The sequence below is a fragment of the Bos grunniens genome, chromosome X, assembly GCF_055505025.1.
Source record: "Bos grunniens cultivar Pamir isolate PY7600 chromosome X, Bosgru_T2T1.0, whole genome shotgun sequence".
NCBI classification, from domain to species: Eukaryota; Metazoa; Chordata; class Mammalia; order Artiodactyla; family Bovidae; genus Bos; species Bos grunniens.
The window spans coordinates 12354159-12376730 of record NC_141194.1 but is presented as its reverse complement, the minus strand read 5'-3'; the positions used below and the strand labels follow the sequence as shown (position 1 = coordinate 12376730).

Here is a 22572-nt window from a genome sequence, read left to right as displayed (position 1 = left end):
ACTAACAGGTGATTGAATTAAGTGAAAGGCATCATCCTTGCATTGCCCTTATTTGTTTCCAGACATGAACAAATATCAAAAGTCAGCTTTCAGATCAGATCAGATCAGTTGCTCAGTCGTGTCCAACTCTTTGCAACCCCATGAATCGCAGCACGCCAGGCCTCCCTGTCCATCACCAACTCCCAGAGTTCACTCAGACTCACGTCCATCGAGTCAGTGATGCCATCCAGCCATCTCATCCTCTGTCGTCCCCTTCTCCTCCTGCCCCCAATCCCTCCCAGCATCAGAGTCTTTTCCAATGAGTCAACTCTTCGAATGAGGTGGCCAAAGTACTGGAGTTTCAGCTTTAGCATCATTCCTTCCAAAGAAATCCCAGGGCTGATCTCCTTCAGAATGGACTGGTTGGATCTCCTTGCAGTCCAAGGGACTCTCAAGAGTCTTCTCCAATACCACACTTCAAAAGCATCAATTCTTCGGCACTCAGCCTTCTTCACAGTCCAACTCTCACATCCATACATGACCACAGGAAAAACCATAGCCTTGACTAGACGGACCTTTGTTGGCAAAGTAATGTCTCTGCTTTTGAATATGCTATCTAGGTTGGTCATAACTTTCCTTCCAAGGAGTAAGCGTCTTTTAATTTCATGGCTGCAGTCACCATCTGCAGTGATTTTGGAGCCCAGAGAAATAAAGTCTGACACTGTTTCCACTGTTTCCCCATCTATTTCCCATGAAGTGGTGGGACTGGATGCCATGATCTTCATTTTCTGAATGTTGAGCTTTAGGCCAACTTTTTCACTCTCCACTTTCACTTTCATCAAGAGGCTTTTGAATTCCTCGTCACTTTCTGCCACAAGGGTGGTGTCATCTGCATATCTGAGGTTATTGATATTTCTCCCGGCAATCTTGATTCCAGTTTGTGTTTCTTCCAGTCCAGCGTTTCTCCTGGTGTACTCTGCATATAAGTTAAATAAACAGGGTGACAATATACAGCCTTGACGAACTCCTTTTCCTATTTGGAACCAGTCTGTTGTTCCATGTCCAGTTCTAACTGTTGCTTCCTGACCTGCATATAGGTTTCTCAAGAGGCAGATCAGGTGGTCTGGTATTCCCATCTCTTGAAGAATTTTCCACAGTTTATTGTGATCCACACAGTCAAAGGCTTTGGCATAGTCAATAAAGCAGAAATAGATGTTTTTCTGGAACTCTATTACTTTTTCTATGATCCAGCGGATGTTGGCAATTTGATTTCTGGTTCCTCTGCCTTCTCTAAAACCAGCTTGAACATCAGGAAGTTCATGATTCACATATTGCTGAAGCCTGGCTTGGAGAATTTTGAGCATTACTTTACTAGCGTGTGAGATGAGTGCAATTGTGCAGTAGTTTGAGCATTCTTTGGCATTGCCTTTCTTTGGGATTGGAATGAAAACTGACCTTTTCCAGTCCTGTGGCCACTGCTGAGTTTTCCAAATTTGCTGGCATATAGAGTGCAGCACTTTCACAGCATGATCTTTCAGGATTTGGAATAGCTCAACTGGAATTCCATCACCTCCACTAGCTTTGTTTGTAGTGATGCTTTCTAAGGCCCACTTGACTTCACATTCCAGGATGTCTGGCTCTAGGTGAGTGATCACACCATCGTAATTATCTGGGTCATGAAGATCTTTTTTGTACAGTTCTTCTGTGTATTCTTGCCATCTCTTCTTAATATCTTCTGCTTCTGTTAGGTCCATACCATTTCTGTCCTTTATCGAGCTCATCTTTGCATGTCAGCTTTAGAGTCCACTAATTTTTCCTTAAGAAACTTCTTCCTTCTAAGTGCAAACCCAGGAACAGGACTATGCTTTTAAACTGACAAATGGTGTTCTCATCAGACTATATTTAAGAGCTGTTCTACACCCAAGGAACTACTTAGAGATAAGTTAAGAATAACCAATTAAATCGAAAAACGATTCTGCAGCCACTGTACCGATTATGGGCATAACCAAGGAGCAGTTTGTATGCAAGAATACTTGTAATATCAGAATGGTGTCAAAGTCGGTCAATAGCTATCAATTTTGATTAGCGTAAAGCAAAACAGTAACACGAGGAAGTGCTGAGCAGGCCAAAAACTGAATCAAACGGAAGTTCTCTCATGAATAGGCAAACAGATGGTCTTCCAAACAGAGATGTGATTATATACAGAAAAATCAGTAAAAAAAAAAAAAAAATACAGACCACCCCCAAAATAAAAGAACTTTTCACCAAACCACTTCCCCATCAGTATTCAGAGCCCCGTGAACCAAAAAAATGTAATGAAATCTGTATTTGTAACAATATGCATGACAGCTGTACACTTCAGCAGAAACAGACGACTTTCCTTCTCTACCTGAATTCACAATGACAAAACCTGCCTTAACTGGAACCTTCCTCTCTTTAGACACTGTTCCCTCACTCCAGTGCACAGTCATGCATGCTGCTGTAGCCATCACTCACCAGTTAGCTAATGGCAGCTTAGCTGAACTTGTTCTAGCCTAGACTGCCTGGGATAGTTTAGGCTGTTGTGCTAGCTGAATGAGGACTAGTCCTATTTCCTCTCAAAAGTGTCCTGATTTGGAAGATAAATTAGGGGTCCTGTGGTGTCCACATCAAAGGATTCCAACATGTATTTTCATTCTCTTCTGATATGACATAATAAAGAGTTCCAAATCTCAGTTAGCATTCCTGAACATTTCCAAATTTCCTTTCAGATGTTCGCTCAGATGCTAGAGCATGGTAGGCTTATGGAATAGATTCAGGGGAGAAGAAATGAATTAGGGAATGAAAGAATATCTCCTGGTCCTCATACAAATTTGAGATAATTTATACATTTCTTAATTAAGATATTCTTCTCTTAATATGCAAATGATGGTCTACTAGATTGAAGGCAGGGATAAGTAGTATGCCTTTATTCTGAACTCTCAGGTGGCTCAGTGGTAAAGAAGCCGCCTGCCAATGCAGGAGAAGTAAGAGATGCAGTTTTGATCCCTGGATCAGGAAGATCCCCTGGAGGAGGGCATGGCAACCCACTCCAGTATTCTTGCCTGGAGAATCTCATGGACAGAGAAGCCTGACGGGCTTCAGTCCATGTAGTCACAAAGAGTCAGACACGACTGAAGCGACTTAGTATGCAAATGCAAAGCATTATCATGAAGCCAAGGTGCTTCCATGCTTAAAATTTCTTCAATAATAAAAGGGAGTTGTCCTTAAAGAAAAGCTGTACAAACAGCTCTTTAATTTCATCATAAATAATTTGAAAATCAAACTCTGTGACAACCTAGAGGGCTGGATGGGGTGGGGCGTGGGAGGGAGATTCAAGAGGGAGATAACATATGTGTCCTTATGGCTGATTCACTTTGTTGTATGGCAGAAACCAACACAAACTTGTAAAGCAATTATCCTCCAATTAAAATAAAAATAAAGCTGCATAAATATCAAATAAGATCAGGTGGATGTAAGAACATTCTAGAAGTCAATAACCTCACTTTTTCCTCAATGTAACAGTATTCTATCTGGCATTTACCTGTCTCAACAGGATCTTCTAAGCAATCATCCATCAAGATGATAAAGTATTGAAAGAGGCTGGCTACAAGAAGTAGTAGGCTCTTTGTACCTTGAGACATACCAGAAGAAAATAAATAACCACCTCTCCTGAGTGCTATGGACATTCATCTTCTGAACCAGCTGATTTTTCAAGTTACTTTCCAGCCATACAAACTCTATGATTTGTTGGAACTTTGAAATCTTCTGTAGGCAATAGGCTAATACAAATGATACAGCATTAAGTACATTCAAGGAAAATGCGACCTTGCGTAGACATAAATTTGCAAATGCCCAAATTAGAAAAATTAAGCTCACAAGCTTAAACAATAAAACAATTTATTTCTAAAAAATAAATTATAGTTACTCACTGGAGAAAACTTGGAAGACACAGATATAGCAAATAAGAAAAATCACTCACTTCCAACATGGTTAACATTTTGGTTTATGTCTTATGTACAACTGGATGACTAATGTATATACCCATGTAACTTCCACCAGAATCCAGAAGTAGAATATTTGCACTTCCCCCCAAAAGCCCCCTTGTGGCTCCTTCCAATCAGTCCCACCCTCCATAGGCAAACACTGACCTGATTGCCGTAACTGAAGAGTAGTTTTGCCTGCAAACTGCATAAAAATGGAATCCCACAACAAAATGCTCTTGAGATTCATTAACACTGCTGCATAGATAAGCAGTTAACTTTTAAAAAATTGCTTAGCCATTTCCCACCATATAAATATAGTGGCATTCCGTTGTATACCCCATTTTGTTTCATCTATTTCATATTGATAGCCAAAGTGTAGACGCAGTTGTAGAGGAGAGAACTGGAAAGTTCTCAAACCAGCCACAGAGATGAAAGCTGTAGTCCTCACTCACTTTCCTCATAAAGATTTTGGCAGGAAAGATCAACCAGACTTGCAAAGAAGCCATTCCCAGAACTGATTATAAAATTCAAGGACATCCGAGTGGCACAAAGGATGATGCTCTGAGGCACCAGCAAGATTCCCTGTAAGGACTGAAGCACTCATTTCACCAACTGCCAGAAGTCCTAGTGGCTGATGACCTTCTTCTGAAGAATGCTGAGCTACCAAGGTTCTAGTCCCTCCCTGGGAGAAGCCAGCAGCCAGTGAGTGGTCAGAATGAGGTACAAAAGCCAGGCCTCCTTTACCTCAAGGCAGGGTAGTTCTAAAGGGCTCTCCATTGCAAGATTCCCTGACTGGTCGATTGAAGCAGCCCGTTGCAGCTCTTCAACTTTTCCTTCTGCTTATTCACACTTCTTTCACCACTCATGGGTCTTGTTCCTTTGAGCTCTCTCCCGTCGAGCTTCTGCAAGCACATGTCACAGTCTCAGAACCGCTTCCTTGTGGAATCTGAATCACAACGAGCAAGTTTTGAAGTGAGGTAAAGTCTTCCAATTTTGTTCTTCTTTTTCAAGATTGTTTCTATAATTCTAGGTCTGTTGCATTAACATGTAAATTTTAGAATGGGGTTATCTATTTCTACCAAAATGTCTTCTGGCATTTGGATTGGAATGGTGTGGAGTCTGTGGATCAGTTTGGGGCTGAGGCTAATCTTTTTCCCATATGGATATCCAGCTGTTCCAGGAATTTTTTGAAAAGATTATCCTTGCCTTCATTGAATTACCTTGGCATGATCATGTCATCTGCAAATAAGAACAATACAATGTTAAATGCAAACTATTATATAGAGAATGGATAAACAACAAGGACCTACTGTATAGCACAGCAAACTATATCCAATACCCTGTGATAAACTATAGTGGAAAAAATATGAAAAAGAATGTATGTATGTATATATATATGTGTGTGTGTGTGCACGCACGTGTATAAGAGAGTCACTTTGCTGTATATCAGAAGTTAACACAATATTATAGATCAACTGTACTTCAGTAAAATAATTTTTTAAAAAATACAATGTGGAATAGAAGTTGTGAGAGCAGATATACTTGCCTTCTTTCCAGTTTTTGGAAGAAGCATTTGCTCTTTCATCAGTAAATATGTTAGCTGTAGGTTCCCCTACCATGACCACCAAGTTGAAATACCATTTTTATTAAATACCAAATTCCCCTATATTCATGGACCTGTTTCCAATGAACTGTCTTTTCCCACAATAGCATCACCATGTTTTCATCACTATAGTTTTATTGATCATTTTTATATCAGGTAGATCAAGTTTTTCTTTTTTTATTATTTTCTTGGTTATTCTCCACCTGTTTATTCTTCTAGATAACTTTTAGAATACTATTTATTTGTGCAATTTTTGTTGTTCCTGTTTTTGCTTTCTTGCTGTCTGTGTTAGTCAAATGTTTTATTATTCCATTTTAATTCCTCTTTGACTTTTTATCTATAATTGTATTATTTTTATAGTTATTCTAAGCATTATTATATGCATCCTGAACTTATCAAAAACTATGTACATTTAACATTATACCACTACACATAAAGTATAAGACATTGTAACACTTGAATTCTATTAACCCCCCATTGTTTTCATATATATTATTAATGCCACAGAAAAATATCACTTTTGCTTTAAAGAGTAAGTTGTATTTTAAAGAAATTAAGATTAAAAACAAAAAGAAAGAGTCTTTGCATTTATGCAAATATTGATCATTTCCAGTTTTATTTATTCTTTTGTATTTGAGGTAGCCTTTAATGTCATTGACGCTGAAAACTCAGCCTCTGTGCACTGGCCCCAAATCAAATCTTGAAGACAGAGTTTTGGGAGAAGTAGGGAAGAATAGCTTTATTGCTTTACCAGGAAAAGGGGGACACAGTGGACTCCTGCCCTGGAAAACTGTATGTCCCAACCCAGGAGGATTTGATGAAGAGCTTTTATAGTAATGGTTCAGCGATGCGATTGGTAAGATTAGGGTATGCGCAGGGCCTTCCTTAATCTGGCCTTCCATAATCTGGTGGGCTCTGGATAAGATTCTTTGGTTCCTTTTATCTGGCCTCACGTGGTCTTCTCTGAAATGAAGAATGCTACATCTTGCATTTGCTGGGGGTTTTTGGTCTGCAAGGGTTTCCCAGGTGCCCCTAGTGGTAAGGAACCTGCCTGCCAATGCAGAAGATGTAAGAGACGCAGGTTCGATCCTTGGGTCGGGAAGATCCCCTGGAGGAGGACGTGGCAACCCACTCCAGTATTCTTGCCTGGAGAATCCCATGGACAGAGGAGCCTGGTGGGCTACAGTCCATGGGGTCGCAGAGTCGGACACGACTGAGCGACTGAGCACACAGCACTTTAGCTTTACAGAAGAGCTCAAAGATACCTTTCTGTGTATACCAGGACTCTGTCCCAAGGCTTCTTGGCTGCTCCTCCCTTGTCTCTGCATCCCTTCCCTTCCCTAATTAGCAACTGTTTGAGTCTGCCCTTTGGAACTTGGAGAAGGTCTTGGAGGCTGGAGTCTGTTCCTTACTAATAAGGAACAGGGCACCCACTCCAGTGTTCTTGCCTGGAGAATCCCAGGGACGGCTGAGCCTGGTGGGCTGCCGTCTATGGGGTCGCACAGAGTCGGACACGACTGAAGCGACTTAGCAGCAGCAGCAGCAGTAGCAGCAGCAGCACACAGAAAGGCTTCCGTGCCCAGGAGCCCCACAAGGTCTTGCTCAGTTTCACCATTTCCCTTGGGCCTAAAGAAATTCCTTTTTCATTTCCTGCACTTCATTTCTGCTTGGAACATATTCCTTCATCATTTGTTCTTCTCAAAATATATTTTTAATTTTTCCCTTTTATTTTTAAAAGACACTTTCTCTGGATATAGATTTGTGTTGGGTTTTTATTTTTTTTATTGAATATAGAATTCTAGTTGAATATTTTTTTCTTTAGGCTCTTTAAAAATGTCATCCCATGGTCTCTGGGTAGCTTTTATATCTGATGAGAAATCAGAAATAATTCATAGCTTTCTGATGTGTCTCCCTCCCCCCAGGCTGCTTTTAAGATTTTCTCTTTACCTTTGGTTCTCCTCGTTTTGACTATAATGTGCCTAGATGTAGTTTTCTGTGTAGTTTTCCGTCTTAATGTCCACTGAGCCTCTTAGACCTATAAAGTAATGGTTTTCACCATTGGGAACTTTTCAGCCATTATTTCTTCAGACGTTTTTTTTTCCTGCTCCTTTCTCTCCAAACCTTCTCAGACACCAATTACACATATGTAAGATCATTTGATATTGGCCCACCCGTCATTGAAGGTGGCTCATTTTTTTTCAATCTTCTTTTCACCTTATTCTTCAATTTGGATACTTTCTATTGATTCTCTTTAAAATACATTTATCCTTTCTTCTGCCAATTCCAAGCTGCTGTTAAGCCCATCAGTGAATTTTTCACTTCTCTTATTGTATTTTACAGTTTTAGAATTTCATTTGGTTCTTTAGGTTTTATTTCTCTGCTTTAGTTTCCCAGCTGCCCAATCATTATAATAATTTTTTATTGAAATTCTTGGATGTGATTATAATAGCTCCTTCAAAGTTCCTGTCTGCAAATTTTCATCTGTTTCATTCACTGCTGCTTTTTCTGACCATAGGTCACACATTTCTGCTTTTTTTCATATCTTATAATTTTTATCATGTATTGGACATTGTAGATGACATGTGTTCGAGAATCTAGACTCTGTTATATCCTATGAAATATTGTTGATTTTTGTCTTACCAGGTAGTTAAATTACTGACTGATAACCTCGAACTTCTGGAGGCTTGGTTTTACACTTTCATAGGAGTAGATCTGTTTTGATTTGTCCTTAGTCTTAGGATTAATTTCTTAGTCCTGTGACAGTTTTAGCACCCTGGGCACGGCCTTTCTGGAGTTTCAGCAGAAATCCAATGTATTTGCCAAACCTATATAACTTGGCAGGACTCACACTCTAGACTGTCTCCCTGGTTATGAGCCAGAACTTAAATCTCTGACCACATTTTTGAGCTTTCCAGTTTTTGCCTTCCACCAGTATCCTTGGGTGCTCCCTCCTGATTCAGGAATCAGCCTAGGATGTCAGAGGAGGTTGTACGCATATTTGTATGAATATGAGAGATGCGGTTATAGGATTTAAGGAGAAATTACATGCAACCACCTCTGTGACTCCCTCCTTTCTAGAATTTTGCCACTCAAATTCCAGCCAGTCTTACATCTCCTAATTTGGTCTCCTGACAGCTCTAGCCAGTATGATGTCAGCTTTCTGTTTGAGTTTTAGCATAGACTAGAGATTGCCTTTTGAGGAAAATCTGTGTAAACTTGGATCTTACCCAGTGCAGTTCCCTTGTTTCAAGAGTCAAACCCAATTTCTATAGCCTTTTTGTCACTTCCTAGTATCCTCAAATAATTGCTTTGTTAATATTTTGTCAAATGTTTGCAATTTATACATGTAGGAGGGTTAATCCAATCCAAGCTACTCTGTCATCAGTAAAACTGGAATGCCTCTAAATATACTGTTTGATAACTTGCTTTATTCACTTAACGATTTAGCTTGAACATTTTCATTTACAGTTAGAATTTTCTTCTACAATGTAGCTTTTCAGATTTAAGCATATTTTTTTTTCAAATGAACCTCACTGCATTTGTGTCTGAACCATGGAAACTGCTAAAATATATAACTTTAGTTTCCTCATAAGATTATGATGCCAGTCTGGTTTGAGGCATCATGGAGATGGTGAGAAAATATTAGTAATCTTTTGTGGAAATCCAGAATTTCACAAGCTATTCTGCTGAGAGTTCAAATAACTGGTTGGTGATTTCTCTCTTCTGACTGATGAACCAACCTTAGGGATATTAAAAAACTGTGACTCGGGCTCTAAATAGAAACCTCCTCCAAAAAAAGTAAATGTTCCTTGCACCTCTCAGATATTTTCCATTTCTCATCATGTGCTCTCTTTCCCCACCAGTATTTTCCTCAGGGGAGCTCTAGGAAAAGGTGTAGGAAGAAAAAAAATTGACACTAATGGCAACCCTTTACCACACATCAGAGCCCACCGTTACTTTATATTTCAGACACGCTCCATGATTTACAAACACAGTAAAACAAGAGAGCTTGACAGGATGTACTGTCTGTGGGGAACTCTTCATACCTAATACTGACTTGTAAAATCCTATCATTCAGAGACAAACTGGGGTGCTTCTCTTAATACAGTTTTGGCAGCTCTCAGCACTTAGAGTAGATAAAAGTTTCAAGTATTAGTTATCAGCTCTGACAAGATTTATTTTCAGGTTTCATTTTTTAAATTCCAAAGTTTTTAGGCAATTCCATGTCCTGAAAAAGAAAATATCTCTGTACAGTTTATGCCTGTGTTTATTATTCACCACGGAGAGTAAACTGCTGAAATGAACACTGCTTTTCCTGGATTATTATTCTGCTATTGGGCTTTTAGAAGTGGAGCTGTAGTGGTCTTTACTCAGGCCACCGGAGCCTTTGCCTTCAAAATCTAAGCATACAGGAAAAAACAAGATTCCCCAGGCCTCAAATCATTAAATACTGAGCATCAGAATCTACAAGCATCCCGCTGTGGTTCTCTGTCTCTTGGATAGAAATACTGGTTAAAAATTCAGGTAATAAATTTGATGAATTATGCCATCCTACTTATACTAAGCTGTTCCTAAAAGATGTATATATTTTGAGGGACAAAAGGCATGTTTGTCTTTATTTTGATCAACACACTTTCAGTTAGCCACATATGAGCGTGTGCGTGCTAAGTCTCCCTGGACTATAGCCTGGAGAAGGCAATGGCACCACACTCCAGTACTCTTGCCTGGAAAATCCCATGGATGGAGGAGCCTGGTAGGCTGCAGTCCATGGGGTCGCTAAGAGTTGGACACGACTGAGCGACTTCCCTTTCACTTTTCACTTTCATGCATTGGAGAAGGAAATGGCAACCCACTCCAGTGTTCTTGCCTGGAGAATCCCAGGGACAGGGGAGCCTGGTGGGCTTCCGTCTATGGGGTCGTACAGAGTCAGACACGACTGAAGCGACTTAGCAGTAGCAGCAGGACTATAGCCTACCAGGCTCCTTTGTCCGTGGGATTCTCCAGGCAAGAATACTGGAGTGGGTTGCCATGCCCTCCTCCAGGGAATCTTCCCGACCCAGGGATCGAACCCACATCTCTTATGTCTCCTGCATTGGCCGGTGGGTTCTTTACCAGTAGTGCCACCTGGGGAGCTGACGAGTGGCTTGGACCAAACGCATGACCACTTAGAGGTAAGACAGCTGAACTGAAGGTAAGGAGGTCATTTGTTTTGGTTTTGTTTATGGATGAATAAAACACTTTAATTTGAATCTTCAACTTTAAGTTACCCTTTTGTCCATGAGGAAAATCAGACATCTCTCTGCTGACCACTAAAGTGGCCTATACTCTATGAATTTTTCACCTGCATTTCTTTTCCAGACCCTCCTCTGAGACCTATGTTTTCATACCCAAATGTTCCATCAGGGTATTTTCCCAAGTAAGGAGAGTTCTATCCCCAGGAGGAGTTCTGGCATCAGTTGACAAGAAATAGAGACAAGGGAACCAAGGCTCGAAGAAATTTAGAAATTTGCCCCAAGTTAAGCCACCACTTCATGGGAAATAGATGGGTAAACAGTGGAAACAGTGTCAGACTTTATTTCTCTGGGCTCCAAAATCACTGCAGATGGTGACTGCAGCCATGAAATTAAAAGATGCTTACTCCTTGGAAGGAAAGTTATGACCAACCTAGATAGCATATTCAAAAGCAGAGACACTACTTTGCCAACAAAGGTTCGTCTAGTCAAGGCTATGGTTTTTCCTGTGGTCATGTATGGATGTGAGAGTTGGACTGTGAAGAAGGCTGAGTGCCGAAGAATTGATGCTTTTGAACTGTGGTGTTGGAGAAGACTCTTGAGAGTCCCTTGGACTGCAAGGAGATCCAACCAGTCCATTCTGAAGGAGATCAGCCCTGGGATTTCTTTGGAAGGAATGATGCTAAAGCTGAAACTCCAGTACTTTGGCCACCTCATGCGAAGAGTTGACTCATTGGAAAAGACTCTGATGCTGGGAGGGATTGGGGGCAGGAGGCAAAGGGGACGACAGAGGATGAGATGGCTGGATGGCATCACTGACTCGATGGACGTGAGTCTGAGTGAACTCTGGGAGTTGGTGATGGACAGGGAGGCCTGGCGTGCTGCGATTCATGGGGTCGCAAAGAGTTGGACACGACTGAGCAACTGATCTGATCTGAAGCACGTAGTAAGTGACAGAATCAAGATTCATTCTCTAGGGGCTTCCCTGGTGGCTCAATGGTAAAGAATCCGCCTGCCAATGCAGGAGACACGGGTTCGACCCCTGGTCTTGGAAGATCCCACATGCCACAGAGCCACTAAGCCTGTTTGCCACAACTACAACTGAGCCTGTGCTCTAGAGCCTGGGAGCCACAACTGCTGAAGCCCAGGCGCCCTAGAGCCTGTGCTCTGCAACAAAGAGAAGCCCACTCACTGCTATTAGAGAATAGCCCCCGCTCGCCACAACTGGAGAAAAGCCTGTGCAGCAACCAAGACCCAGCACAGCCAAAAATAAATAAGCAAATAAAATAAAATTTAAAAAAAAGATTAATTCTCTAGAGTTGCACTGTCCCATACAGAAGCCACTACTTCATGTTGCTACTTCAATTTAAATGGCACTTAATTAAAATTAAATAGAATTAAAATGTCAGTTCCTCACTCTCACTAGTCACATTTCAAGTACGCAAGAGCTCATGTGGCTGGTGGCTCTTGTACTGGACAGTCCAGATACAGCACAGTTCCATCATCCCAGGAAGTTCTCTGGGACAGTGCTTCCTCAGATGTTATATATACTTCCCAGACTCTGCCATCTCTTGCACAGATGCCACCATTGGAGATGGTCTTGGATCCATCTTTTGATGTTGGACTGCCATCTGCTGTGCCATTTAGAAATGAGAAGAAGCACAGTGCAGAGTTACAAGTATGGAGTCTTTGGGAAAAAAATCAGCCTCGTTTCTCTGTCAAGTGTGTGTAAGGCGCCTCTCACTTTGCACAGGTGCCCACCTTTAGGTGAAGAAATTGCCAGACCACGCTCTCCAGTGTTTCTGCTGGCCCTGGAAGACTGTTGAGACTTCCTGTCCTCCTTAACCAAAAGTTTCTGTTCATAATCAAGGCACTGGCCACTTTATGACCCTTACAGGTCTTTTGGACTCCCCAGGTGGCACTAGTGGTAAAGAACCTGCCTGCCAATGCAGGAGATGTCAGTTCAATCCCTGGGTCAGGAAGATCCCCTGGAGGAGGCCATATCAACCTACTCCGGTATTCTTGCCTGGAGAATCCCATGGACAGGGGAGCCTGGTGGGCTCCAATCCAGGGGGTTGCAAAGAGTCAGACACGACTGAAGCAACTTAGCATGCATGTAGGTCCTTTAAGAGCAAATGTGTTTCCTGCTCCTGCTACCCCCTTAAAAGATCACGCAGAGCAGTCTGAGAGGAGGAGCTATTAATGGTGTCACATTGATTAAAATGTGCCTACTCCCTCCCTCTGTGACAGTCCACACTGAATTCTTTCTGCTTTCTCTCAACTCTTTTGAATTCTCTGATTGTTACTCAAACTGCCACCATTTCTCTCTTTGTGTGTGTGTCTTAATCAAGAGGGTGACATAATCAGATATGCCTTTTTAATTTTTTTTCACTTTTTTAAATGGCAGTATACTCGATTTACAGTATCATGTTAGTTACAGGTGTCCAGCATAGTGATTCCATATTTTTATAGATATACCCCATCATACATGATGACAAAACAATGGCTAGGATTCCCTGTGCTATACAATATATCCATGTTATTTATCTATTTTGTATGTAGTAGTTGATATCTCTTAATCTTCTGCCCCTAACTTGTCCCTCCCTATCTCTTCATTTGAAGCTTTGAGAGCAGGAGGGATGATTCACTGGGATTGAATACCTTTAAACCAGTGCTTCTCAACTCCCCAGAGCAATCACCTGGGAGCTTGGAAAAACCCCGATGTGCAGGCCTTCTAAAAAGGGAAACTGGAATACAGCTGGCATCTAGAGAATCCTCAGAGAATCCCTATGCCAGTGAACACTATTCCATTCAGAATACAACTTTTCTGCCTCAAGGTCAGTCTTTCTCTCTAGCACCCAATCTGTTTTGTGATTGAGTCCATGGTCCCAGCATCTTGCCTTACACACAGGAGGTACTCAGTGAATGTTTGAATGTGAGTGACTAATATACAGAAGGATTTCTGTATTCATAACCTGACATGCAAAGATATTTTTAAAGGTCTACTTTTGACAGTCAAAAAAAGTCCCTTTTCTAACAATCAAATTAGTTCAATGCATATCTTTGCATTAAAAAAGTGGTAAAGTACAACTTAGGGAAATTATTTAAGTTAGCAGAAGATGGACCCTGCAAGCTGTCTAATTAATGCTTTGGGAATTAATGTCATTCCAATTTTAAATAAATTCTCTGAAGTAAGTGCAAGAGCCCACTGAAACCGCCTTCCACGTATTTGGATGAATTTTGCTCTCAAATGCATATAAACTAACCAGAAAAGGAATGAAAATAGAAACAAATGTTACTTTTTTTTCAAGAGGATTTCCTTGAAGAACCCCTAGCAGTTTCAAAGTTCAGGTTGGGGAGGAGGGTGGTCTCTGGCATTTATCAGAACTGCCTGTCAGTGGTTTTTCTCAAGCTTAACCATGGAAGTTTCAGTAGCTCAGAACTGCTAATGATTCAAAGATGCTCATCCAGGGACCTTGTAGAAAGAGGCCATGGTTATTTCCAAGGAGAGGGATCTTTCCTTCCTTCCCTTTGCTTATATTTCCTGTTTCTCATACAATAAAAATCTATTATTAGTTAATAATAAGTTTACATCTACCAGCTTAATAGTGAATGTTGGGCTTTCTGTTTTTATTCAAGTGTAAATTAGGACTTTTCATTTCTATTGGAAGATGGCTTAGGTGGTCAAACCAGTGCTCACTACTTGGTTGGAATCCATCTCTTTATCAGGAGCTTTCAGCAAGTTTAAACCTTTGATGATAAATATTAATCCATGATAGAATATTTTGTCCATCACACAAAATTTTCCAGTTGTGTATTCCTTTATTCATTCTTTGTAGATAAAGAAAGACTTCAAAATGGATCTTGAAAGTAGCTTAAGAAAATAATCCAAACATTGAAATTTGGTATGCCAGAAAATCTATCTGTAACGGTAAAAATTTGGAAACAAATGTTCCCAGATAGAAGATGGTCTAGCAAATTATACTGTAGCAATTAAAAGAATATTTTGGAGCCATTTTAAATATTGATTATGAAGGATAACAATCTGGAAAATGCAAATCAAATACCATTTTTAAAAAACAATATATCATCAACACCACACTGATATGCCATTTCATACCCACTAGAATGACTAAAATCAAAAAGACGTGTAATAACAAGTATTAAAGGGATGGGAATACCAGACCATCTGACCTGTCTCCTGAGAAATCTGTATGCCGGTCAAGAAGCAACAGTTAGAACTGGACATGGAACAACAGACTGGTTCCAAATCAGGAAAGGAGTACAACAAGGCTGTATATTGTCACCCTGCTTATTTAACTTATATGCAGAGTACATCATGAGAAATGCTGGGCTGGATGAAGCACAAGCTGGAATCAAGATTGCCGGGAGAAATATCAATAACCTCAGATATGCTGATGACACCACACTTATGGCAGAAAGCGAAGAAGAACTAAAGAACCTCTTGATGAAAGTGAAAGAGGAGAGTGAAAAGTTGGCTTAAAACTCAAGATTCAGAAACTAAGATCATGGCATCTGGTCCCATGACTTCATGGCAACAATGGGGAAACAATGGAAACAGTGAGAGTCTTTATTTTGGGGGGCTCCAAAATCACTGCAGATGGTGATTGCAGCCATGAAATTAAAAGATGCTTGCTCCTTGGTAGAAAAGTTATGACCAACCTAGACAGCATATTAAAAAGCAGAGACATTACTATACCAACAAAGGTCCATCTAGTCAGTTATGGTTTTTCCAGTAGTCATGTATGGATGTGAGAGTTGGACCATAAAGAAAGTTGATTGCTGAAGAATTGATGCTTTTGAACTGTGGTGTTGGAGAAGACTCTTGAGAGTCCCTTGGACAGCAAAGAGATCCAACCAGTCTATCCTAGAGGAAATCAGTCCTGAATATTCATTGGAAAGACTGATGCTGAAGCTGAAGCTCCAATACTTTGGCCACCTAATGCAAAGAACTGACTCATTGGAGAAGACTCTGATACTGGGAAAGATTGAAGGACAGAGGAGAAGGCGATGACAGAGGATGAGATGGTTGGATGGCATCACCAACTCAATGGACATGAGTTTGAGTAAGCTCTGGGAGTTGGTGATGGACAGTGAAGCCTGGCGTACAGCAGTCCATGGAGTCGCAAAGAGTCAGATACGACTGAGTGACTGAACTGAACTGAACAAGTGTTGGTGAGAATGTGGAGAAATTTGAACACTCCTATATTGCTGATTACACAGCCACTTTGGAAAGCATTCTGGCACTTCCTCAAAAAGTGCCATACGACCCAGCAATTCCACTCCTACATATATACCCAAAAGAATTGAAAACAAGTGTTCAAATACTTGTACACAAACATTCATAACAGCCCCATTCATAAGAGCCAAAAGGTGGGGAAAAAACAAATCTCCATCATCTGATGAGTGGATAAACAAAATGTGGTCTTTCCATACAATGTTAACTCTAATAGATATAGTAATAAATGTTATACAGCCATAAACAGGATTGAAGTCCTGATACATGCTACAACCTTGAAAACTTTATGCTAAGTGAAAGAAGCCAGACACAAAAGACCACATATTGAATTAATCCATTTATATGAAATGCCCAGAATAGGCAGATCTAGAGAGACAGAAAATCTCTAGAGCAGGGAGGATTGAAGGGAAATAGGGAGTGACAGCTAATGGGTATAGGATGTCTTTTGGCGGTGATGAAAATGTTCTCAAATTGATTGTGGCAACAGTTACACAACTCTGTAGATATATTAAAAACCATTGAACTGTATACTTTGAATGGGTGAACTGGATGCTAGGTGAGTTATATCTCAATAAGAAAGCTGTTATTAAAAACACACCTAGCTATATTTCACACTATGACTAGAGAAAAGTACATGCGTAGAGAAAAAAAAATTCAAATTTTAAAATGCTTTGTAATGTGATTATATAATTATAATGACAGAAGTTTTTAATGAACCCAATTAATGGAGAGCAATTAGCACAGGAATTTCGAAGTTAATTTTGTGAGCATTCCATATGGTCTTCAGTAAAGATTCATTTTATCAGTTTCAAGCCAGACTTAGAACATCTGGAGACGGGGACTGAAGAAGTAGGAGACAACGTTCCCTAAAAGTCAAATGTAGAAGACAGATTAGGAAGGTGACTGGCAAGCACATGGTAGGTCCGCATTCATATTAGCCAAGAGGAGATTTCTCGTGTTACATCTGAGCCCCTTCTCTCTTCTCCCGGGCAGTTTCATTCTCTCCTGTAACTTTGACTTCTTTTGAAGTCATGATCCCAAGGCTGTTTCCAGCATGAAGCTCTTTCCTGACTTTCAGACTCCTGTAGCCATCTGCCTCTTGTAAATAATAAAGCTTATTAATAAACCATGTTCATTGCTATTAACCCTCTTGTTTTAGAATCAGCACTACTAAGAATATCTTTGACCTTTTTTGGACCAAAGGCAAACTTATTTTTATTTGAACACTCCCCCTCAACACAGGGGCCATGCTAGTGGTAAGATGTGAGGGGAGTGTGAAAGGTGGGGGAAGGAATTTAAAGCAGTCTTCCATTTGGAATCCAAAACAGATACATTTCGAAGACAACCCCACCCTGCAACCCCTTTCTCACTCCTGCCGCCAAGTCATGAAATATTAACATTGAGGTTGTCCGCAAACAAATGCTGGAGAGGGTGTGGAGAGAAGAGAACCCTCCTATACTGTTGGTGGGAATGTAAACTGGTACAGCCACAATGGAAACAGTGTGAATGTTCCTTAGAAAATGAAAAATAGAGTTACCAAATGACCCTGCAATCCTACTCCTGGGCATATATCTGGAGAAGAGCATGGTCTGAAAGGATACATGCACCCCTTTGTTCATTGCGGCACTGTTTACAATAGCCAAGACATGGAAATAAACAATCTAAATGTTCATGGACAGATGAATGGATAAAAATGTGGTACATGTATACAATGCAATATTACTCAGCCTTTAAAAAGAATGAAAAAATGCCATTTGTCTCAACATGGATGGACCTAGAGAGTGTCATACTGAGTGAAGTAAGTCAGACAGAGAAGGAGAAATATCGTATGACATCCCTTATATGCAAAATTTAGAAGATGTGATTCAAATGAACTTATTTACAAAAAAGAAATCGACTCACAGACTTAGAGAACAAACTTATGGTTACCAGGGGGGAAGGATGGGGGAAGAGATAGTTAGGAAGTTGGGGATGGACATGTACACACTGCTGTATTTAAAATGGATAACCAACAAGGACCTACCGTAGAGTACAGGGAACTCCACTCAACGTTATGTGGCAGCCTGGATGGGAGGGGGATTTGGGGAAGAATCAGATCAGATCAGATCAGTCGCTCAGTCGTGTCCGACTCTTTGCAACCCCATGAATCGCAGCACACCAGGCCTCCCTGTCCATCACCAACTCCCGGAGTTCACCCAGTCTCACTTCCATCGAGTCAGTGATGCCATCCAGCCATCTCATCCTCTGTCGTCCCCTTCTCCTCCTGCCCCCAATCCCTCCCAGCGTCAGAGTCTTTTCCAATGAGTCAACTCTTCGCATGAGGTGGCCAAAGTACTGGAGTTTCAGCTTTAGCACCATTCCTTCCAAAGAAATCCCAGGGCTGATCTCCTTCAGAATGGACTGGTTGGATCTCCTTGCAGTCCATGGATACATGTATATGTATGATTGAGTCCCTTTGCTGTCCACCTGAAACTCACAACACTGTTAATCGGCTGTACTCCAATATAAAGTAAAATTTTGAAAAAAAAAATTGAGATTGTCAAGGATAGGATCAAACAAATCATCTCACAGATACTGACAAGAAGCCACAAATGCCTCAAAATAGAAGAAGACATATTTTGGAGATAATTTGCTCCCTGCTCTGTGTTCATGTTCCACATGCATTAGCCCATTTAAACCTCGCATCAACTGCAAAGCAGGTGCTAACAACATTCATATATTCAGATGGATCCAGGCCGGCATAGTAAGTTGCTCAAGATTACACAGCTAGGAAGTGAGAGAATGAGAATTCAGGCACAGACTCCACTGCCTCACTCTGTAGATCAGAGTCCCTTCCCCTCGGCACCAGATAACACTGCACCATGAAGGATGTCCTGTGTATTGTAGGGTGATTAGTTAACAGCATTGCTGGCCTCTACCCACTAGATGTCAAAACTCCAATGTTGTCAAATGTCTCCTCAGGGTAAAATAACCTCCAGTTGAGAACCACTGCTATAGCTGGGGAGAAAACAAACAAACCTAGCTTAGAGATTAAATAAAGTGCCAATCTGTGATAACTAGTAAACAGCCCAACCTGTATTCAAATTTAGGATGACCTAATGGCATATGCTTGGAGAAGGCAATGGCACCACACTCCAGTACTGTTGCCTGGAAAATCCCATGGATGGAGGAGCTTGGTAGGCTGCAGTCCATGGGATTGCACAGAGTCGGACACGGCTGAAGTGACTTAGCAGCAATGGCATATGCTATTATGCTACATTGATCAGTATGGCAGAAAAACCAAGAGCAGAGAAAAAGACAGGAGGGACAAAAGAAAATAAGAGTATTCTTTGGGAACGATTTGCTTTTATTTAAAGCAAAACAAACAGAGTGGTCCCTAAAGACTATTAAAGAAACAGACTGTTAAGAATTGTTCAAAAAGGAGCCCCTAACCTACTTAAGCTTAACTAAGAGTAAGCAGTGCTTCCTAAACTCCGCTTTGTATTAAAATCACCTTGAGAGCTTTAAAAATACTGATACCTGAGTCCCAGCCCCTAGAGATTGTTATTTAAACGTTCTGGAGTGTGGCCAGGGTTGGTGGTTTTTAAAAGCTCTCCACACTGCTAGTGTGAATCCAAAGCTAAGAACCACTGTTATAATAAATGATTCAGCTATTACTTTATTCCTATGGGTCTTACCAGTTATGCATGTTAAATTGATTGCATTTGTTTAGCTTAAAAGAAAACCAAATGGTTACCTAATAAATTGAGTACATACATTATTCTCAACAATTATCGAGCTACTGATTGATCATCAAATTTGTAGATGTTCATAGCATCCTATAACCAGAAAGGAAAATATTGTCTAGTTCCTAACCTTTTCTTGTCTCCTGTCACATTTCCAGTAGAAAATGAGCCAAAAAAGATGGAAAGGATATCAATTATTTCATAATTTATCACAACATTGTAAACATGTGATGGAAGAATTTTTTAATTATTGGGTAAAATGTAGTTTGGAATTGTTTAAGGGCCCTAAATAGTTTCTTTTGGATTATTCCAATATGTTTGGTGAAAATATTTTTAAAAAATTTAACCTTGTCCCTACCATCGTGAACAATCTAGAATTCAATAGATGTTTCAGTTTCCAAAATGTGATTTATTCAGATATCAAAAGGACATTGTCATTTTCATTAATATAGTTTTCAAACTATGGGAAAAAGAACCATGTACTCAACTAACTTTCTATCAGACAGTATTTTCTAATCTAGACACAACACTGCTATTCACTCTAAATATATGGCCTTTCATTCCCTGGACAGTCTACACTGCCCAGAGTAAGCAGTAAAGCAGGACAGACCTTCCCATCATTTCTCCAGTACTAGCAATCATTTCTAACCATGGTGAACAAAAATTTGTCTTTCAACCACAACTCTGAAGAATAGGGGGTGGGTTTGCTTTGTGTGTGTGTGTGGCAATTGACAATTTCTGTGTGTACTTTTTTTTTTTAATAAAGAGAAAGTTTGGAAGTGTAATCAGTTTCCCCAGACCCTGAAAGTCCATAAATACCTTCAAGAGTGGGATGGAATTCAATAAATTATGATAGAAACTCTCTTCAGAAGGGTGTCTACAAGCCCAATATGGCCACCATTGAGTTGAAGTCTTACTTTAGACACCAGAACTAAAAAAAATAGCACTGGCCCTGGGTAGCAGAAATAACCGAATTTATGCAACACATATATTCGCTAAGAGTTAAGTGTTATTTAATTTAGTTGATTACATTTAATTCCATTTTAATTGAACAAATGGTCCACTCTGCTCCTACAGTTCTTTATTTTACAAAAAAAAAAAAAAATTGGAGGGAGGAAGTATAAATGTGTAGTTCTTTTGAGTCTCCATGGCATCTAGCAAACTGCTTTGTATGTTAAAATATGCCTTATATGTTCAAAATCTATGCTATGTAGTAGTTGGCTGAGGGAAAAGATCCTTGAACCACATCATTTACTATTCTCTGATTTGTTTTGTGCAGTGTCTGCTTTGGATGCGTTCTTTTTTCGTTGTTCCTTTGTAAACTGGAGGTAAACTTGTACCAGGATGAAGCCTATGAATGGCAAGGATGAAGTGGCGCAGGGAAAGAATGGAGCAGATGCAAGCATGGGCTTTTCCTGACTATTGATTGAATGACTCTGCCTTCAGTTTCCATTGATCTGTTGGCACTGACTGGATTTACTACTACTGTGCTTTGTTTCTTTTTTAAAAAAAATTTTTTTTAGTGAAGTATAGTCGATATACAATGTTGTGTTAATTTCTGCTCTACAACAGGGTGACTTGGTTATACACATATCTACCATGTTCTTTTTTCCATAGTTTGAAAGCCATGTTAATGAAAATGACAATGTCCTTTTGTTATCTGAATAAATCACATTTTGGAAATGGAAACATTTTAAAATATTCTTTTCCATTATGGTTTATCCCAAGAGATTGGATATAGTTCCCTGTGCTCTGCAGTAGGACTGTGCTTGTTTCTGAGAGTCTATAGTTTATTTGCCCTGGAGCAGAATCTCCCTTGTGCGTAGGTCATTTCCCTGAGACCTCCGTGTATCCAGGAAACAGCCCAGAGCTGAGAAGGAAGTCAAAATACTTCCGAGCAACTAAAATAGACGTGACTGTGTCTCCATTGTCCAAATATACAAAGCCAAAAGCTCTTTGGAGCTCTCTGTACATAATTCTAGCAAACCTGATTGTATGATTTTCTAACAGGGCATATTAGAAGCAGCAAATTTGGTGGGAGATTAGGACAGAAAGGCTGCCAAAGACTGAGATGCTGGCAATCACAAAAATGACACCTGATGGGCGGCAAGAGAGAAAAAGACCACACAGCAAAAAAGAAAACCCTTCAAAATACATCAAGGAAATCAAAACTCAGCAGAGATTTGATCATTCCATGTAGAGGCAAATAACCCTATACTTCAACTACACATGAAAACATCATTGTATTCTAGCATGGGAAAGAAACTGACATTTATTACAGTTAGCATGAGATAGAAAGAAACGAATATGTTCAGGAAATTGTAGGAAATGGCAGGAGAGTATGCAATACGTTTTACAAAGATTTCTAGCCAAAACGGTTTTGTTATTGTTTTTGTGTTAAGAGGAATAAGAATCAGTAAATAGAAAAAAATCAGATCCATAAGTCATTTACATATGCCACTTCTTCCCTAGCATACTGGATTCATTAAGCATTATTGTATTTTGAACAAAGCATGAAAATCTCTCTTAAAGTGTCAGGTTCTGCAAATATCACTATGACAGCAATAATGTGATTTAGGAAGGAGAGAGGCACACACATAGACTGAGATACAGAAAGAAAGAGACTGCTAACTCTCTGCCATGGCAGAGGTTAGTACCATGCCGTTTCACAGCCACTATGCTGTCAATTTCAATTATGGCACATAATTCATTCTGCTTTTAAATAAAGTCATCATTATCACTCATCAGATCATCCACTTCTGTAATATTC

The 22572-nt window shown here is 40.1% G+C and overlaps 1 long non-coding RNA gene across 1 annotated transcript in view; it reads right to left on the bottom strand.

The window, feature by feature from the left end:
- Positions 1-3880: 3880 nt before the first annotated feature.
- Positions 3881-22572, bottom strand: part of LOC147339805 (uncharacterized) — a 25735-nt gene continuing 7043 nt past the window's right edge. The window contains exon 2 of the long non-coding RNA XR_015158494.1: positions 3881-5222. This is a non-coding gene — a long non-coding RNA (uncharacterized LOC147339805). The remainder of the gene's footprint in view (positions 5223-22572) is intronic.